This window comes from Loxodonta africana, chromosome 5, assembly GCF_030014295.1.
Source record: "Loxodonta africana isolate mLoxAfr1 chromosome 5, mLoxAfr1.hap2, whole genome shotgun sequence".
Taxonomy (NCBI): Eukaryota; Metazoa; Chordata; class Mammalia; order Proboscidea; family Elephantidae; genus Loxodonta; species Loxodonta africana.
In genome coordinates this window covers 7,569,154-7,589,548 of record NC_087346.1, presented here as the reverse complement: position 1 = coordinate 7,589,548, position 20,395 = coordinate 7,569,154, and the positions used below count along the sequence as shown (strand labels likewise).

General features: G+C 34.7%; 1 pseudogene; it reads left to right on the top strand.

The window, feature by feature from the left end:
* Positions 1 to 16,206: 16,206 nt before the first annotated feature.
* LOC100674151 (small ribosomal subunit protein uS10-like) lies at positions 16,207 to 16,787 on the top strand (annotated as a pseudogene).
* The last annotated feature ends 3,608 nt before the right edge of the window (positions 16,788 to 20,395 follow it).

Below are 20,395 nucleotides of genomic sequence, written 5' to 3'. Positions count from 1 at the left end.
AAATATGTTATTAAATGCTCAAATTTAAAATATTATAAATTAATTTAAAAAAAAAATCCCCGTGGTTCTAATGTATGGGACATTTTATAAAATTATTGTCTTAAGAATTTTAGCATTTATTTTGAACAAAACATTTATTCATCACAGAAAGTAAAGTTTTTCATAAAGATACTTTATTAAAAAGTGTAAACTCATTAAAGGAGAAAGCACAACTTATTTAAAATATTATGTTGTAAAATACAGTTTAATCTCATTATGTGGGAAAAGGAACTGTTTTGAATTTCAAACTTTTAAATGGAGAAATATTTTTATTTAAGTAATTAAACATTGGATTTGTAATATTTGCACTGTTAGCTTTTTCAAAAAAGGCTTCAGCTTGGTCAGTTCAAAGCTATTACTAATTTTGATTTATTGGAATTCAATTTTAAGATTTGCATCCAGATTTCTAAACAAATTTTTTTTTTTTTAATTTTTGGGTGAAAAAACAGGAAAAAAATTTATCTTTACATTCAGGAAAATTCGTATTTACAAAAGACTTAGAAATATTACCTTTAAAAAAAGTCCCCAGAGCTCCTAAGATTTTGCCTAGTTTCTCATATTTTAGAAATCTCTTATTTTAAGAGAGCTATATTAATAATCAACTTCCTTAGCCTATAAAGAAATGACCAATATTTCAAATAAACTGTTATTTCTAAAAGGCATTCCATACAATTTCCATCCTTTAGAAATAAAATTTTTATCTCTGATAATATATGTGAGCTTGTTCACATCTAAAGGTCCACTAATTTTTCACTATAAGCTAACACTGATTCAGAAAAGAATACATTTTAGTAATTTTTAAACTCACAGCTTTTCCTCACATTCCAATTTTACGGAATTTAAGCATATGCTATTTTGAGGATTTTTTGTTTGTTTTTCTGCTTGTTTTTAGCATAGGGAGTTTGAGGCTTTGTCTTTTCCTTCTGTCTATGGTTCTTAAATTGATTTTAGACTTCCCATAGGAAACATAATGCATAAGATTATGATGATAAAGTTTTAAGGCAAGTCTGTTTCCTCAGCAAGAATAAAAATGTTGTGTGTGTTTATGATTAAAAAAAGTTGGAAAGTATCTGATATTCAAACAATTCAAACCTTAAAACAATAGTGATCATGAGATCTGTCAAGATGTAGCCAGGTGTATTTCTTAGAGACCCACAACTCTATTTTTCACTTAATATATCTGGTTTTGGTTGACTAGAAGTTGTCTATAACAGAGCATTAACAAACACTGTAATTTGCTGGGGTCAGCCAGGTCTGTAGCTTTGAGAGTGAAAGTCTTCTTAAATTACGCTATCAGCTTTCGAAACCTCATTAGACTTAACCCATTTAGGTTCCACTGACTTCTCGGAATCACTGATAGAAGCCTAATCAGAAAACCACAGAGCAGCCAGTTTTCTGCTATCAGAAACCTCAGTACAATTTTGTGTATTAATATTTCAGAAAGTTTGTAGGAGCAGATACTCCCTGCTGAGCATGACAACCAGACCAGATACAGTTACATGCAGTCGACCTGGCTAGAGCAGCTGACTGGCCCCTGTCTGTCTCTGGACTTGGCAACTGGAGGGAGGAAAAGAAGAAAATGAAATGAATGCCTTCATTTGATTTATGATTAATAAATTTCCATAATTGGAGAGTCAGATAACCAGTAAATAGAAGGATATAAGGTTACAGGAAAATGAGGATTTTATCCTGTAATATGGCCAGGGACCTACGGAAATAATATTACTTTGATTTTCCAGGAGAAACAATTTTTGAAGCTTCAGTTCTAACATTCTTCAAAGCATTTAATTTTTACCATGCCTTGTTAGTAACTAAAATCTAAGAGATAATCAACAAAGTGGTGCCATTAAAAATGTTTTATAGCTTATAGACAATGAGCTTATTAATGAAAACATAATATAGTACATGAAATTTTTAGTGACTTTTAGAAATACACACAATAGACAAATGAAATTTGTGTAATAAAAAGCAGGGACCAAGTTCAAAGAAATACAGTAAAGCTAATTTTTTTCTAAATAAAAATAAAACAGTAACTGCAAGTTCAAAGGATGATTCAATAAACATGCATGCTTTTCCTGTATATATACTTTAAAAAAATTATATACATAAGGGATCTGTCTGTATGTAATGGGGGACTGATATTAAATTTACCTTATTACATGACTCACATTTTCAGGTGCCCAGGAGGGAAAAACTTACAGAAACTTTGAAAGAGAATCTTGAAATCATACTAAAACAAATTAAAAATTATTCTTTTTAAATTAAAATTTTAATACTTAGCATGTTATCTTAAATAAATGACAACAAGGGTTTGGTTTCTTTTCAATTTTCTTTAAACAGTGTTTCTGACAGGCATATTTTCCACACTATGTAAATTTAAATATGGCATTTTGCTTACTGTATGTAATTAGAAAGGGAGGGTATTAAATATATCTATTACATTACATGAGCCATAGTCATTTGATGATGATTTATTAATATATTTTTTTTTTAGTTTTTCTTACAAAAAGGTAGCACATAGGTAGTACCAGGAATCAGGCTTATCTAGTCTAGTGCTAGCTTTGCCATTAGCTATATGGGCAGAATCAACAAGTTAGTCAATTTCTTAGCTTTAACGCAGGCTTAAATCTAAAATCTCTCAAAACCTTACTATTCTATGATGACCTTAAAATTTTACACGTGCATGCACACATACACAAATATAAATATTCTCGTTTACTACTGACATTCAAATTTCTCTGAATATGGTTCATATTAGGCTTCATAGATATTTAGTTTTAGAGTATGATGGTATATAGAAGAATATGAACACAAACCAACCTTTGGCAACTCAGATTTTAAAGGGGCGTTCCAAATTGTTTCCTACTCTTCCACTTGTAGAAGCTGCCCATTGCATAGCTAATGAAGTGAGAAATTCACTGTTTCTTTGGCACACTTTGACCCACTATCTACTTTTGGTCTGGTTGATAGTGCTGCAATATAAGTACAGTGGATAATACTCCTCATTGCGCAAACAAGAAATTGAATAAGACTATAATAATATAAAATATAAAATAATATAGCTTTATTTTGGCTACTTCCCCCAAGTGTTTTTCAGCCTTGTGTGCTAGTGTTTTAGTCATTAGAATAAAAGTTGTTCTTCGCTTACTTCTATTTTGCATAGAGACGATATGCCCCTCAATCTGTTTTCCTTTATCATCTTTTTAAATCTTGAGTACATTAAAAGAATGTATAACGTATCTAATGATTAAAAAAAATAATAATAACAAATGAACATCTGTGACTTGTCCAAGAATTAGAACACAACCAATAATTGACATCTACCAAGTATAGCCCCCTGCCAAATTCATCTCCCTTTCTTTGTCCACCATCCCCTAAAAATAAACATTATCCCAAGTTTTATATGAAGAATCATTTTGATTTTTAAAATTAACTTCATAAAATATGCATGGATTGTTGAACAATTGTTGTGGTTGTTAGCTGTCATTGAGCCTGCCCCCTACTCATAGTGAACCTATGTACAACTAGATTGGGCCTTGTGATCCATACAGTTTTCATTGGCTGATTTTTTTAAGTAAATTGCCAGTCCTTTCTTCCCAGTCTACTGTATGATCTATTGCTGTTTTCCTTGCATTGTGCTTTATAAAAATGCTTTTGTTGTATATGTTACCTTGGGTGTTTTGCTTTTTTAATGTAATTTATTTTTCAACACAATCTATGTCATAAATCGTATAAACTAAAAAACCCCTTGCCATCAAGTTGATTCCAACTCATAGCAACCCTATAAGACAGAGTAGGACTGCCTCATAGGGTTTCCAAGGAGCAGCTGGTGACTTTGAACTGCCAATCTTTTGGTTAACAACCTGAGCTCTTAACCACTGTGCTGCTAGTGGTCCATATACAGTAGTAGCTTAATTATCCTCATCGATGAATAATATTTCTTCAAGTGATTACCCAATGATATCTATTGATTTTACATATTCATTATATATAATGTGTGTGTGGTTTTTTTTTTTTTTTTTTTTTGCTATTACAAGAAATGCTGCAGTAAAAAATGCCTTTATTTGTATCTTGGCATAAACTTACTAGCATTTCTCTGTTATATATTTCTAGAGGAGAATTGTAAATGCATAACCTTTCAAAAGAATACCAAATTACACACACACACACACGACTTCAATATGTTTGACCCTGTACTCTTAAAATACATTGTAGTCTAAATAATATTTTTCTAGACAATTCTAGTATTGAATCATTTTCTTGTTTTATATACAAAATAATTTTGTTTGTGTCCACTTGGGAAAATAAAGTATCTCCAAATGCCAAATGATACAAACAGAAAATGAAATGGCAAACACTTCTTACCCCTTATGTTTACACCTACCTCTATCCTCACGTTAAAAGAAAAATAAAATAATCATTTGATAACCTTAGATCTTGTAGAAAATTTAATCTTAAAATATTTTCAATAGAGCTACTGCATTAATCTTATACTGAACAATTTGAAATCAGGAAAACAAAAAAGAAGATGAAATAAGAAGTAAATTAAGTTAAATTTAATCAATGCGCATGACTTATGAAACGTAGGTTAATCACAATATGTTTTTACTTTAAATTTAATATTTATAATTAATAACATTTTATTTGTCATATAGTAATATATTATATATATATACATTTGTTAATATTTTTATATATTTATGTATTGTGCATAAGGATAATGAAATGAGTTGTTATTGTGTGCCATTGATAAATTATGGTGCCACCATGACTCACCATTGTCAGATGTTCTTTATAGATTTTTCTGACAGCTAATATTAAAATTAATCTACTTGTATCAAATCATTTTATTTTCTTTATACATGAAAGAATGAAATAAAATTGTGTTGTCATATTTATAAAACACAAAAATCCAGCTTACTCCAATCCTAAAAATTTTTCAACTTGTTCCAAATTCTTCCAGTTTATCTTTAAGAATATCTTTATAGTCTGTTTCTTTGAGATTTTCCGTAAATTATTCTGATGACTTCCAAGTTTATCTTCATCACAATTTCTCTCCTGAATTCTGGTCTATTTTTTTCCATAGTCTACTCAACATCTTCACTTGAATGTCTGATGATAGTTCCTCAGACTAGACGCTCAAAACTATAGTAAAGAATCTAGCCTTGCCCAAAGGGAGATTTAGTCTTTGTCCTCCATTCCTAGGAAATAATCTCTAAACTCTTGAAATGTCCTACTTGATAAGATAGTTCTTGTTTATCGGGGGTTTATGGAAGACTCCAAAAGGTCAACAATACAATTTCTGGTGGGGACTTTGGGTCACATAATATCAGTTTGACCTCCAGAGAGACTGGAGATTGAGATCAGCCATGTGAGTGGCTGTGTTGTGTGGAAATCTCAGAATCCCACTATTCTGTCCTCAACTATGAGGATATAACGAATTCTCACTTTTTACTTCTGTGTTGAGTTCTAACAGCAGCCACTCATGAGATCATTCTTTCTCTGACCATAGCCACTCGGAGCTAGATCAGATCTTACAAGTTAAATAGAAACTGTCCTTCAGATTCCCAATTACATAGAAGACAGCCATAAATTTGGAAGTCCACAGGACACCCTACACTTTTGATCTGCTGGCTCCCACTACTCCCTGAAGCTCAATACTTCACTGGAAGAACTCATAGAACTCACGAAAATGCTATATTTACAACTATAAATTTATTATGATGAAAAGGATACAAATCAGGATGAGCACAAAAAGATGTATAAGGCAAGGTATCGGGGAGGGTTTCTAACACATAGCTTCCACGTCCAAAAACAGGGCACAATACCCTCACATGTAAATGGATGCTTTTAACCAACCAGGAAACTCATGGAGCTTCTATGTGCAGAACTTTTATCGGTCTCCCAGAGGTCAGCTGATATTAGGCCACCAAATGGTCTTTGTGGCCTGTCCAAGCACCCACTTATTTGAACACATCTTCAAGTGCCGTCCAGTGGATTTAGATAATAAAGACACCTAAGTTATTCAGGAAAACCTAAGCATTTAGACCTAACTCTCAGGAAACCCTGGTGCGTAGTGGTTAAGAGCTACGGTTGCTAACCAAAGGGTTGGCATTTCGAATCCTCCAGGCACTCCTTGGAAACTCTGTGGGGCAGTTCTACTCTGTCCTATAGGACCGCTATGAGTCGGAATCCACTGGATGGCACTGGGTTTCGTTTTTTGGTTTTTTCTCAGGAAACAAGGGCAAAGACCAAATTAGTTTGGGTAAAGTTGAATTCTTTACCTATCGATGACTACCAGGTTTATGAGGTGAAGCCCCAGTAAAAACTCTGGAAACCATGGCCAGCTTTGCTGGCTGGCAATATTCAATGCATACTGTCATATGCTGTTATCCAAAGGAGATGACATGCCCGTGACTCCATGGAGCAAGGACAAGTGACAGCTCTGTGGACTGTTTGAAATCCTCCTCAATTCTGCCTCAAATGTCTCTTCCCTTAACTGATTATAAGCTTTCCCTGTAATAAGCTATATCCATGAGTGTAACAGCTTTTAGTGAGTTCTATGAGTCCTTCTAGTGAATTATCACCCAGAGGCTGGTCTTCGGAACTCTCAAATTTGCAGTTGGTGTCAGCACTGAGTGTGATCTTGTGAACTGTTCTCTAACTTCACAACTATTCATTTAATTGGATCACCACAGCTCATTTGCATTCTTCTCCCAAAAATGCGACCATATTTATGTGCTTAATTTTTGATCTTTATTATCTATCCACTAATAATAGACAGAAAGTACACATCAAACTCTCATAATAATTAATGCTTCAATGAACACCCTCAATTATATTTCTTTATGGACTAGTGTGGGAATTTCCCTGGGATATATATTCAACACCGTATTTGCTGGGTCATAGAATATCCATAGAATTAATTTCACAGTGTGGTACCAGAATGTTGTTCAGAATAGCTGCGTCAATTTACACTCCCACCTGAAATGGTTAAGGATTATGAGGACCCCACATCATAACAATCCTTTGCATTTCAGGCTCTCTAACTTCAGTCAGTATGACTGAGGTAAAGTGATAGCTGATTTATTTTTTTTTTTAATTTTGCATTTCTCTGATTACTAATGATTTTGAGAATCTTTTTGTACTCTTGCTTATTTCTTTGGTTTTCTTCTTCTGTAAATAGATGATCCATTTTCTCTCTTTTTTATATATATGTATATACAAAAAACAAACCCACTGCCGTTGAGTCAATTCCAACTCATAGGGACCCTACAGGACAAAGTAGAACTGCCTCATAGAGTTTCCAAGGGACACCTGGAACTGCCGACCCTTTGGTTAGCAGCCATAGGACTTAACCACTACACTACCATGGTTTCCATATATATATATATTTCTTTTTCACTAGTGGCTTGCATGTTTTAGAAAACAGGTATTTCTTAACACTTTCACTGTTGCCACCCTTGTTAAGTAAATATTACCTCTGTTCTCCTTGTTTTTATCCTTGCCTGTATCCCCTATAGTCTGTTCTCAATAAAGTATCTAGAATGACTCTGTTAAAATGTTAGAAATTTCTGCTGAGGACTTTCCTTATCTTCTCAGCTTACATCAGGATAAAAACCAAAGGCATGTTGTGTGCATTTGTACCAGACTTTATTTCACTGGTTTTCACTTCCTTGTCTATCTAATTCTTCCCACACTGTTCCTACTTCCATCGTACTGATCTCCTTAGTATTCTTTGAATATGCCAACCTCACTTTCATCTCAGGGTCTTTGCACTTACTGTGTCTGCCTGGAATACTAATAACTTACTCTAACCTCCTCTAATCATTGCTCATGTGTTGTCGTCTTGTGAGTTTTTTTCTGAATAGCCACTTAAAGTTGCACCTTTATCCCTGGCATTTCCTTTTCTTCTTTTCTTTTAAATGTTTTTCCTCATTTTATAATTTTTTAAAATATAACATAGTTAACTTATTTATCATGTTTATGGTATTATTCCCCACACTTGAATATGCAGTCCATGAACAAAGGCTGTTTTTTTTTTATTTCAATTTTGTTTACTCATATATCCACTGTTTAGAAGAGTGTCTAAAACATAGCAAAAAAAACATTGCCAATGAGTCAGTTCTAACTCATAGTGGCCCTATAGGACAGGGTAGAACTGCCCCACAGGGTTTCCAAGGAAGCCTGGTGGGTTCGTACTGCCGACTTTTTGGTTAGCAGCCAAAACCTTAACCACTATGCAACCAGGGTTTCTAAAACATAATAGGTGCTCAAAAAATATTTGTTACATTAAAATAACTTTTATTTTTTCAGGAATCCCTTTCATCTGAATTTAGAACTTAGCTAGATCTCAATATATTTATATCCTGTCATTTTTATACTCCTGCTAATAAACCAAAAATCAAACCCATTGCCGTTGAGTTGATTCTGACTTATAGCGACCCTATAGTGACCCAAAATGAGAATCAATGTAACTTTGTTTAAGTTTTGGGTAATGATAGGGCTACCACGTTTTTGTTTTGTTTTCAGATTTTGAATGTTTTACTAAATAAGGAATCTCCACAGCATTGCTCATAAAAGCTTGTATACAAATATAAGAGCACATCGCTTATTTGCAGAGATATGAGCTGAACAGTAGGTTGACAAGTCTAACAGACCACTTTTAGCCAAATAAAAGTTCACAAACATTCAAAGAACAGACAGTAGACAGTAAAATTCCTGCAAGTGCTAGAATGGTGAATAATAGCATAGCTTACTCATTTCATTTTTGTATAAAAATGCATGCAATATCTTTAGCTAGAAAAAAATATAAAAATTAGTGAGTCGTCACTGGTCAACTACACATTTCATTCGGTAATATTAAACTTTTACAACTCAATGGCTCTTTGTGAACTACTCAATCGTTACCAAAGAAAAGAGTTTTTCCAAAGGCTTTTACTTGTGTAAAACATATGTCCTTTATTATTATTATGCCTTTCAGTCACTGAGTTGTCATTAAGGTATGTATGCATGATACCCAAACCCAGGAGTCTTAGTTATGACCTTTTCACTTAGCTAAATATTAGTCCATTATTATGAAATTGAATGTTTGTCTAAATTCAGACAAACATGTGCTCATGGGCACCCTTTCTCATTTTCATTATAAAGTGGAGATAATTCTAATATCTATCAATAAAGTCATTCTTGACTATTAGAAGAGAAAGCACAAATGAAATAACTAGCTTATCATTCTCCGCAGGAATAAACCGTCACTCAACTTGAGTGACCTAATTTTTTCTCTTGACTCCTGATTGAAGATATGAATGGCATTCTAAACCTTCCGTTCTTATATCTGCCGCCTCATTTACGGAAATCATTGCCAATTGGGTATATTGAGGAAGGGTTAAGAGAAAAATAATCTGTGTAATTATTGTGGTCTCCAATTACCCGTTTCCTTAGTCACAGAAGTTGAAAAAAAAAAAATCTCTCTGAGTTTCTATACATAGTCAGTCATTATATGAACACAATTGATCATTTTGTCACCTCTCCTCAGTGCATCCAAAGTTTGACCTGGAGCATGAGGTTGAATATAAATAGCTCCTGTTTTTTAGTTCCCGTTGTTAGGTGCCATTGAGTTGATTCCGACTCATACCGACCCTATATGACGGCGTAGAACCTTTCCATGTGGTTTCCTACACTATAATCTTTATGGGACTAGATCACCAGGTCTATTCTCCCACAGGGCCACTGGTGGGTTTGAACTTCCAATGTTTTGCTTAGCAGCTGAGCGAGCGCTCAACCACTGTGCAACCAGGGCTTCTAAATAACTCCTAGGGCCAGCATATTAATTGGATAGCTGTAAAGTACTTAGCACCCCGTAGTTAATGTATCATAAAAATCCCAAACAGAACCCTCAGCCCTTTAGAAAATGTGGTTATAATTATCAACATCACAGCTAATGCCTATCATTAGGCATCATCTTAAATTCAGGGAATATCAATTTGGTCAGATTACCAAGAGAACCTTCAAGAAGTCCATTAAAATATCAAGACCTTGCTTATCTCCATTAACAAATCAAATTGTTCTATTCTCCGCTTCAATGGTAATGCTCTTCTCTGATTATATCAAAAGGTTAGAATATTCTGGATACATTAGAAAATTCAATTTCCAAAGGAATTTTTGAAGATTACCATTGTTACCCAAGTTTATTACAGATACACTTGTAAGTATATATTCCAGAGAGTGTTTAACAATATAAATACCTGAAATCTAATATATTGTGTTATTTGAATCAAGGACTTTACATGACTTTGTTAACAAGTTATTTTGGAAATCTGAATGTTGTGATCCGGTAATCTAACAAATGTGTGTATTCATTTTTCCTTTCCATTTGAATTCCTTTTTTGTATGATGTTGGCAATTGCTTTGAGAGACACTGAATGGTCTCTCATTAGTAAAGTTACAAACATTTCTCCTCATCAAAATCCAATTTTGTAGTATTTTATAGGCCTGCTTAAAAAGTAAAGAGTTCTTTACACTTACTTTGGAAGATTTTTACATTTTGAAAGAAAGCTTTGTCATAACATATAACTTACATAACACTTATAAATTTAAACTATATTCAAGCAATTAACTAGACAGTTCTAAAAGAAATAGAGTAGACGATTTCTAATACTATTAAAATCTCCATATTTAGATGTGTAATGTATCGAATATGCTTGCTCTTCAGTGGTAAACGCGCCATGTCTATCCCATTGCTGTAAAAATATGGATAAAGGCAGGGAGGGTTAACTCAAGACCTGTGCGGAATTTTTAACTAAAAGACTTCAGATGACTGAAGACAACACTGAACCTGCTCCGTAGCTGTGTGTCAAGGGGTCTAATTTTAGATACATTTAGAGTAATTCAGTGAGTGAAAAAGAACGAAGTGATTGCTGAGGGAAAAGGATGCTTTCAAAAAAGTGTTCATGAAACTCCACAGTATGGCTTCTGGAAGCTGGATTTTAAGTGAGAAAAGTCAAATTTTTCAGAGAAACAAATTATGAGCTGGATAATTTTCAATTACATGCACCATGTAATTTTTCCTTGCCAAAATGTGTTAAACGTATTGATTTGATTTACTGTAAAAAAAAAAAAAAAAAAAGGCACTGAAGGCTTTTATTTGCCAAAACTAAGTTAGTATAGGTTTTCCAAATAATATACTCTATTAAGAAGTTCGAATCCACCAGGAGCTCCTTGGAAACTCTGCCGCAGTTCTACTCTGTCCTATAGGGTCGCTATGAGTCAGAACGGACTGGACGGCAACGGACTTGTTTTTCTTTTCTTTTCGTTTTTTTTATTAAGAAAGCTTAACACATTCACATTGTGATTTTTTCCCACCTATATTAATGTTTGGAAACCCTGGTGGCAGTAGTGTTTAAGTGCTACGGCTGCTAACCAAAAAGTCTGCGCTGTTCCAGTCCACCAGGCACTCCTCGGAAACCCTATGAGGCAGTTGTACTCTGTGCTATAGGATCGCTATGAGTCAGAATTGACTCCGTGGCAATGTTTTTTTTTTTTTTTTTAAGTACAATAGTGTTTAACCTAATACCAAAAAACTAAATCCTTTGCCATGGAGTTGATTCCGACTTATAGCAGCCTTATGGTCATCCTTTATTCATTTAGACTCACCATTAAGTCACATAATTGATCAGGTAGAAAAAGTGTTTTCGGTAAACAACAACAGCAACACTAAAACAAAGGTAGCTAGTTGGGTATGGATTGGCACCTAACTTCGTTGCATGAAAGGCTCTGAACCAGCTGAATCAAACAGGTATGGCTCATCCATTTACTATGATTCACCTGACTATGAGTACATGGGGACTGATTCTGGCAATAACTATTTATGCTGTGATTCTTGGAGCACAGGTGTTTTCATCTATAAAAAGAGACAGCTGATTTATATAATTAAAAAATTGATTCTAGTGTTTGAGTCCAATCTAATTTCTCATTTAAAATTTTTTTTTTTTAAAGAAAAGGAGAGAGACTACCTGAATATTGTCCATAACATTTTAGAAAAGTAATACCTGAACTTCTTCTGTAACATTTTAGAAAATATGACCACATTTTTAATATAATTTTTAAGAATGTGTATCACATGTTCAAACACCATATATTAAACTGATGGACCACTAGGTTATTGTTCTACTAGATGATTATAGAAGCAATAGTTCCATGGTAATAATATTTATTTTTGGTATGTGGCTTTATTATCTGTGTCCCTCAAACCAATTATTACACTTAAAAATACATTTGTAAAATTCTTACATTTGCCTTACTTTACACAACAGATGTTCTCCAGAAAAGCTGTGAAAAATGTAATCCTGTCTTGCCATAAAATTGCATTATAATCACAGAAGTGTATAATCTTCATTTCTAATGTACCTTTGATTCACCACCTCCTCTAACACTTTGTGTTTTTCCTTGCTACAAGTGAGATAATAAAAGATTTTATGATCTAAAATTGATGTTGTCAACCCTGTTTGAGCTGTTAACTGCCCTGAGTATTTAAAAAATACTGATAGTTTCTACATACAGACACTTTGATTTACTTATTTGGACTAAGACTCAAGCATCTGCGTTTTTTAAATGCTGCCCAGTTCATTCTAATCTTTAAAAAAAATAAAAAAAAAATTTTTATTTTTTAGCTAGAGTTAAAAACGACTTATCTAAATACATTAGAGAAAACAAATGTAAATATATATATACGGTTACTTGTTTCATAAATCAGACTTCCTTGGATGCAGGTAAAATAATTATAATTTGTATGTTGTGTATGTATGGAGTTTTATTAGTTTTTCTTTTTCTTCTTTATTTAAAATATTTATTTTGAAATAATTTTAGATCTACTGAAAAGCTGTGAAGATAATGTTAAGAGTTTCCATATATCTTTCACTCAGCTTCTGATAATCTTAACATTTTATGTTACCATAGTACAATTATTAAAATTAGATGTTAACATTAGTATTATACTCTTAACGAAACCACATATTTTATTAGATTTTATATTTTTCCATTCATGTTCTTTTTCTCTGTTCCAGAATTCAGTCGTGGATCCCACCTTATGTTTAGTTGATATGTCTCGGTAATCTTTTCTAATGTGTGTCAGCTTCTCAGTTTTTCCTTGTTTTTTATGATCTTGGCATTTTTGAATAGTTCTGGTCAGCTATTTGCAGAATGATCCTCACATAATTTTTTTTTTTAACTGTTTTCTCATGATTAGGCTGAGGTTATGCATTTTGGGAAGGAATACCACAGAACTGATGTTGTCTCTTACCCCATCCTCAGTGTAGCATATCAGTGGGCAGGAGTAGAAGGCGGTGCATGATGTCTCTATGTCCTGTTATTACTGATATGACCTTTATCTCTTGGTTAAGTTCGTATGTGTAAGTCTCTCTGCTTTAAAGTTATTACTTTTTTCCCTTTGTAATTAATGAAATTTTAAGTGATACTTTTTGTTGTGATGCTTAACTAGTGATGATTATTTATTTTCTTATTTCATTCTACATTTATTAACTGGAATGATTTTATTTAAAAAAGCTAGCTCTTCTTTCTTTACCATTTATTTATTGATTGATTTATTTCTTAATATCAATATGGTTTATTAATATTATTTTTCCCCCTAGGGTTATAGTCTATTACTATCATTATTACTTTGTTATTTAAATAGGTCCAGCTTTGGCCTTTAGAGGCTCCTGTATAGGTTGATACTATCAAACAATATCAGTAATATCACAAGTAAGCAAAATTCTGCTGAAAATCGTTCAAAAGCAGCTGCAGCAGTATATCGACAGGGAACTGCCAGAAATTCAGGCCGGATTTAGAAGAGGACGTGGAACCAGGGATGTCATTGCTGATGTCAGATGGATCCCGGCTGAAAGCAGAGAATCCCAGAAAGGTATTGACTTGTGTTTCATTGACTACACTAAGGCATCCGACTGTGTGGACCATACCAAATTATGGATAATATTGCAAAGAATGGGAATTCCAGTACTCTTAATTGTGCTCATGAGGAATCTGTATATGGATCAAGAGGCAGTCATTCAAACAGAACAAGGAGATACTGCTTGGTTTAAAGTCAGGAAAGGTGTGCGTCAGGGTTGTATTCTTTCACCATACCTATTCAATCTGTATGCTGAGCAAATAATCCAGGGAGCTGGACTATATGAAGAATGGGACATCAGGATTAGAGGACAACTCATTAACAACCTGCGTTATGCAGATGACACAACCTTGCTTGCTGAAAGTGAAGAGGACTTGAAGCATTTACTGATGAAGATCAAAGGCCACAGCCTTCAGTATGGATTACACTTCAACACAAAGAAAACAAAAATCCTCACAACTGGACCAATAAACAACATCATGACAAAATGGAGAGGAGATTGAGGTTGTCAAGTATTTCATTTTTCTCAGATCCACAATCAACACCCACGGAAGCAGCAGTCAAGAAATCAAAGGACAGATAGCATTGGGCAAATCGGTTGGAAAAGACTTCTTTAAAATGTTGAAAAGCAAGAATGTCACCTTGAGGACTAAGGTGCACCATACCCAAGCCATGGTGTTTTCAGTCGCCTCATATGCATGCGAAAGCTAGACAATGAATAAGGAAGATCGAAGAAGAATTGATGCCTTTGAATTGTGGTATTGGAGAAGAATATTGAATACACCATGGTCTACCAAAAGAATGAAAAGATTTGTCTTGGAAGAAGTACAGCCAGAATGCTTCTTAGAAGTAAGGGTAGCGAGACTACATCTCACATACTTTAGACATGTTATCAGGATGAATCAGTCCCTGGAGAAGGACATCATGCTTGGTAAAGTAGAGTGTCAGCAAAAAAGAGGAAGACCCTCAATGAGATGGACTGACACAGTGGCCACAACAATGAGTTCAAGCATAGCAACAATTGTGAGGATGGGCAGTGTTTCTTTCTGTTGTGCTATAAGTTGGAACTGACTTGATGGCACCTAAAAACAACAAGTAAGTTGAAACCTGTGTGCTTTTGATATGTCCCTATCCTTTTCTGAACATTTCCTTATTTTCTGATGCCATGAAATTTTCAAGGCCCATCTTCTTTTTTTCTTGACCAGCCCTGGCTTTAACCACTTCTCCAGGGATATTTAGTTCTTTTATATAAGGAAATGATATTTAAAAAGCAATATCTGGGTGCTAGGTGTGTTCTTCTTTAATGAGATTTCATTGCTTCTTGACCATTTCAGTGGGCGGAGATATAAATGTATGCATGTTTATTAACCCACACGTACACAAAGGTATATTTATTTTTGCAATTATCTATATGTATGTGCATACGTGTGTATTTCTTTGTAGTTTCTTTCTCTGACAGTGAAAAACCAGAATTTAATTATCTACAATATATTTATATGTTATTTGATGCAATTATAAACATAAAACAGTTTCAGAATTGCTAACCCATAGATACATTTAGGTGAAACAAATTTACCAGCTGGAATACAGAGTTTATATACAGTTGCCCTTGTCTTTAGTTTCACAGTGTCTTGTCAAAATTCTGTTTTCTAAAGATATTTACATTAGTTCCTTTCATGGCCACCCTCATCAGTATGATTATGTTGTTCATTTGTAATACATTTGTACTCATTTATTACTGTTTTTATGCTACGTGTGGTTCCCTCCCTCACGTATTCTAGTTGATTTTAATAGTTTATTTATGATTTGGTTATGTGAAACATTAGCTTTCATATTAATATCCATAGTAATATTTCACATATCCAAAATCATAAATAAATTATTAAAATTAACGGAGATATGGAGAGGGAGGATGCTAGGCCCCTGGGTGGTGCAAATTGTTTAAAGTTGACTAATTAATAACCTAAAGATTGGTTGTTCTAATCTACCCAGCAGCATCACAGAAGAAAGGACTGACAATCTGCTTCCATAAGGACTACAGCCAAGGAAACCCTACAGAGCAGTTCTACTGTGTAACTGTGTAACACACAGTGGCAACACAACTCGACTAGACAGCAACAGGTTTTTTACAGTAAGAACTATTCACCTATTTGAGGAAAACGAGTTTGCCACTGTGGGGGTGCCTCATCAGCCACTCTTGCTCCATACTCACCGCTGTTCCCTCTTGCTGAGGAACAAGTCAGTCAGAAAGACATGCTGAAGCAATGGGTTTAAAGGAGAGTGGAACCATGGAATCAGAGGTGGCCACTCACTGTTAGAATTACTCTAACCAGCTGGGATGTAAAATCCATGGAGGTGTGTGCTAACTTGATTAGAGGCAGAAAGGAGAAGAAACTCAAAGTAAAGAGACCGATTAGTTTGCCTACCAAGATTCTGAGATTCACTATGAGGAAAACTCCTTGTAGAAAGATTCTAAAACCTGGGATCATTTCCAGATGAGAATCTTCAAGTGGGCTCTCCAACATGTACCGTCATTCCAAAATTGTTAAGCAGACCACTTCCATCAGTATCCAGCCTGGAGTAGAGGTTGAAGTCACTATTGCAGATTTTTAAATCAACTATTTTAATAAAATATCAGTTGGTAAAAAAAAGAAATACACAAAAAGCTTTACTCAGAGAACTATTACCCCCTCTGTCTCTAGTCTTCCAGTCTCATTTTCCCTTTCTTTCTACCACTCTTCTACCCCTCCCAGGTAGTTATTTATTTTTTGTTTCTTTGTTTTACTCTTCTTGTATTATTTTTTTTGCTAAGTGAACAGATACTGTTTTCTTAAACCTTGTAATATCTTACATGAAGTGTAGCATGCTATAATTTTCTGAGCTTTGCATTTAAACTGAAGAGTAGTACATCCTGAAAATCATCTGTACCAGTTTTTAGAGACTTTTTTCATTATTTTTATTACTGCATAATACTCCATTGTATGACTATACAATAGTTTTTTCAACCATTCTCCTATATAGAGCATTTAGGCCGTTTCCAAAATTCTCCAATTGTAAAAAAAGTTGTGATGAATAATCTTATGTGTGTGAGTATGTGTGTGTGTACATATGTAATTAAATATGTATATAAGTCAGTTTGTTGTGTTCTGGGGGCTTGTGCATTGCTGTGATGCTGGAAGCTATGCCACTGGTATTCAAATACCAATAGGGCCACCCATGGCAGACAAGTTTCAGCTGAGCTTCCAGACTAAGACAGATTAGGAAGAAGGACCTGGAGTTCTACTTCTGAAAAGAATTAGCCAGTGGAAATCTTATGAATAACAGTGAAACATTGTCTGATATAGTGCTGGAAGATGAGCCACTCAGGTCAGAAGGCACTCAAAATACAACTGGGGGAGAGCTGGCTCCTCAAAGTAGAGTCAACCTTAATGACATGGATGGACTCAAGCTTTCAGGACCTTCATTTGATGATGTGGCACTACTCAAAATGAAACCAAACAGCTGCAAAAATCCATTGATAATAGGAAACTGGAATGTGTGAAGTATGAATCTAGAAAAACTGGAAATGGTCAAAATGAAATGGAATGCATAAAGGTAGATATTATAGGCATTAGTGAGCTAAAATGGACTGGTATTGGTCATTTTGAATTGGATAATCGTGTGGTCTACTGTGCCGGGAATGACAACTTGAAGAGGAACAGCATTGCATTAATTTTTGCCAAAAAGAACATTTCAAGGTCTATCCTGAAGTACAACACTATCTGTGTTAGGATAATATCCATACACCTACAAGGAAGACCAGTTAATATGAGTATTATTCTTATTTAAGCATCAATCAGTAAGGCCAAAGATGAAGAAATTGAAGATTTTTTACCAACTTCTGCAATCTGAAATTGATTGAACATTCAATCAGGGTGCATTGATAATTACTGGTGATTGGAATGGGAAAGTTGGGTACAAAGAAGCATCGGTAGTTGGCAATACAGTGTTGGTAATACAAATGATGCCAGAAATCGAATGATAGAATTTTGTAAGACCAACAAGTTCTTCATTGCAAATACCTTTTTTTCACCAGCATAAACAGTGACTATTCATGTGGAACTAACCAGGTGGAATACCCAGGAATCAAATCGACTATATCTGTAGAAAGAGAGGATGGAAAAGCTCGATATCATCAGTCAGAAAATGGCCAGAGGACCATTGCGGATCAGATCACCAATTACTCATGTGCAAGTTCAAGTTGAAACTGAAGAAAATTAGAACAAGTCTATGAGAGCCAAAGTATACCTTGAGTATATCCCACTTGAATTTAGAAACCTTCTCAAGAATACATTTGATGTATTGAGCGCTATGACCGAAGACCAGACAAGTTGTGGAATGACATAAAGGGCATCATACATGAAGAAAACAAGAGGTCGTCAAAAAGACAAGAGAAAAAGAAAAACCAAAATGGGTGTCAGAAGAGAATCTGAAACTTGCTCTTGAACGTCAAGGAGCTAAAGCAAAAGGAAAAAATGATGTAAAAGAGCTGAACAGAAGATTTCAAAGGGTGCCTTGAGAAGACAAAGTAAAATATTATGATGACATATGCAAAGGCCTGGAGATAGAAAACCAAAAGGAAAGAATAACGCTTAGCATTTCTCAAGCTGAGAGAACTGAAGAAAAATTTCAAGCCTGGAGTTGGAATACTGAAGGATTCTACAGGGAAAATATTAAACAAGGCAGGAAGCATCAAAAGAAGATGGAAGGGATACACAGGTACACAAAGAATTGGTCGATGTTCAACAATTTCAGGAGGTAACGTATAAACAGAAACCAATGGTACTGAAGTGAGAAGTCCAAGCTGCACTGCAGGTATTGGCAAAAAACAAGCCTCCAGGAATTGACAGAATACCAATTGAGATGTTTCAACAAATGGATGCACCACTGGAAGTGCTCACTCATCTATGCCAAGAAATTTGGCAGACAGCTACCTGGCCGACTGACAGGAATAAGTCCATATGTATGCCTATTCCCATAAAAGTTGATCCAACTGAATGTGTAAATTATTGAACAATATCATTAATACCACATACAACCAAAATTTTGCTGAAAATCTGTCAAAAGTGGCTGTAGCAGTATATCGACAGGGAACTTCAAGAAATTCAAGCTGAATTTAGAAGAAGACATGGAATCAAAGACATCATTGCTTATATCAGATGGATCATGGCTGAAAGCAGGATTTGCCTGTGTTTTATTGGTTGTGCTAAGGCATCCGGCTGTGTAGATCATAACAAATTATGGATAACATTGTGGAGAATGGGAATTCCAGAACACTTAGTTATGCTCATGAGGAATCTGTACATGGATCAAGAGGCAGTCATTCAAAAAGAACAGAGCAAGGGGATACTGGGTTGTTTAAAGTCAGGAAAGGTGTGTGTCAGAGTTGTATCCTTGCAATTGTGGTTGGTGTGTAAATTTAAATAATAGAGTATCTGGTCTTCCTTGCAGGAGTATGGATTTTATCCTATCAGTGACAAAATTGTAATTTAGGATAAATCTTATTTATTTATTAATTTTTTAACAATGAATATGACTTCAATCCTCTTCATTTTGCTATTATCTGCATAATAGACCATGTGATTGTCCTATACAAAATGACCAATACCAGAAATAGATCACCAGGTACTTCTTCCTATTTGTCTTTGTAATCTAGTTATGCTGTAACAGAAATACCAGGAGCGGATGGCTTCAACAAAGAGAAATTTATTCTTTCACAGTCAAGGAGGCTTAGAAGTCTGAATTCAGGGTGGCAGCTCCAGGGGAAGGCTTTCTCTTTCTGTCAGCCCTAGGGGAAAGTCACCATCAATCTTTCCCTGGTCTAGAACCTTTTCATCTCAAGGACCCCAGGTCCAAAGGATGCCCACTCCTGGCTCTTCTTGCTTGGTGATAATGAGGTCTCCATGTCTCTTTGCTTGCTTCTTTCTTTCATATCTCAAAAGACATAGACTTAAGACAAACCTAATCTTGTAGATTGAGTCCTGCCTCATTAACATTACTGACGCTAATCCCACTTCGTTAGTATAATGGAGGTAGGATTTACAACACATAGGAAAATCACATCAGAGACAAAATACTGGACAATCACACAACACTGGGTATCACAGACTAGCCAAGTTGACACATTTTTTTTTGGGGGGGGCACAATTAAATCCATAACAGTGTTCTATCTTAGTCTGAAAGCTCCACTGAAAACTATCTATGGACCACCCTGGTGATATTTGAAATACTAATGACATAGCTTCCAGGATCACAGCAACATGCAACAACCACAGTATGACAAACTGACAGATGAGTGGTGAGAATTATCTGGAGGGGTTGTTAAATCACAAATTTTTAGGTAAGGCACCTAAGCCTAATATTAAAGTCTGTGATGGAGTTACAGAATTTGCTTGCCTAAGAAGTTCTCCAGGA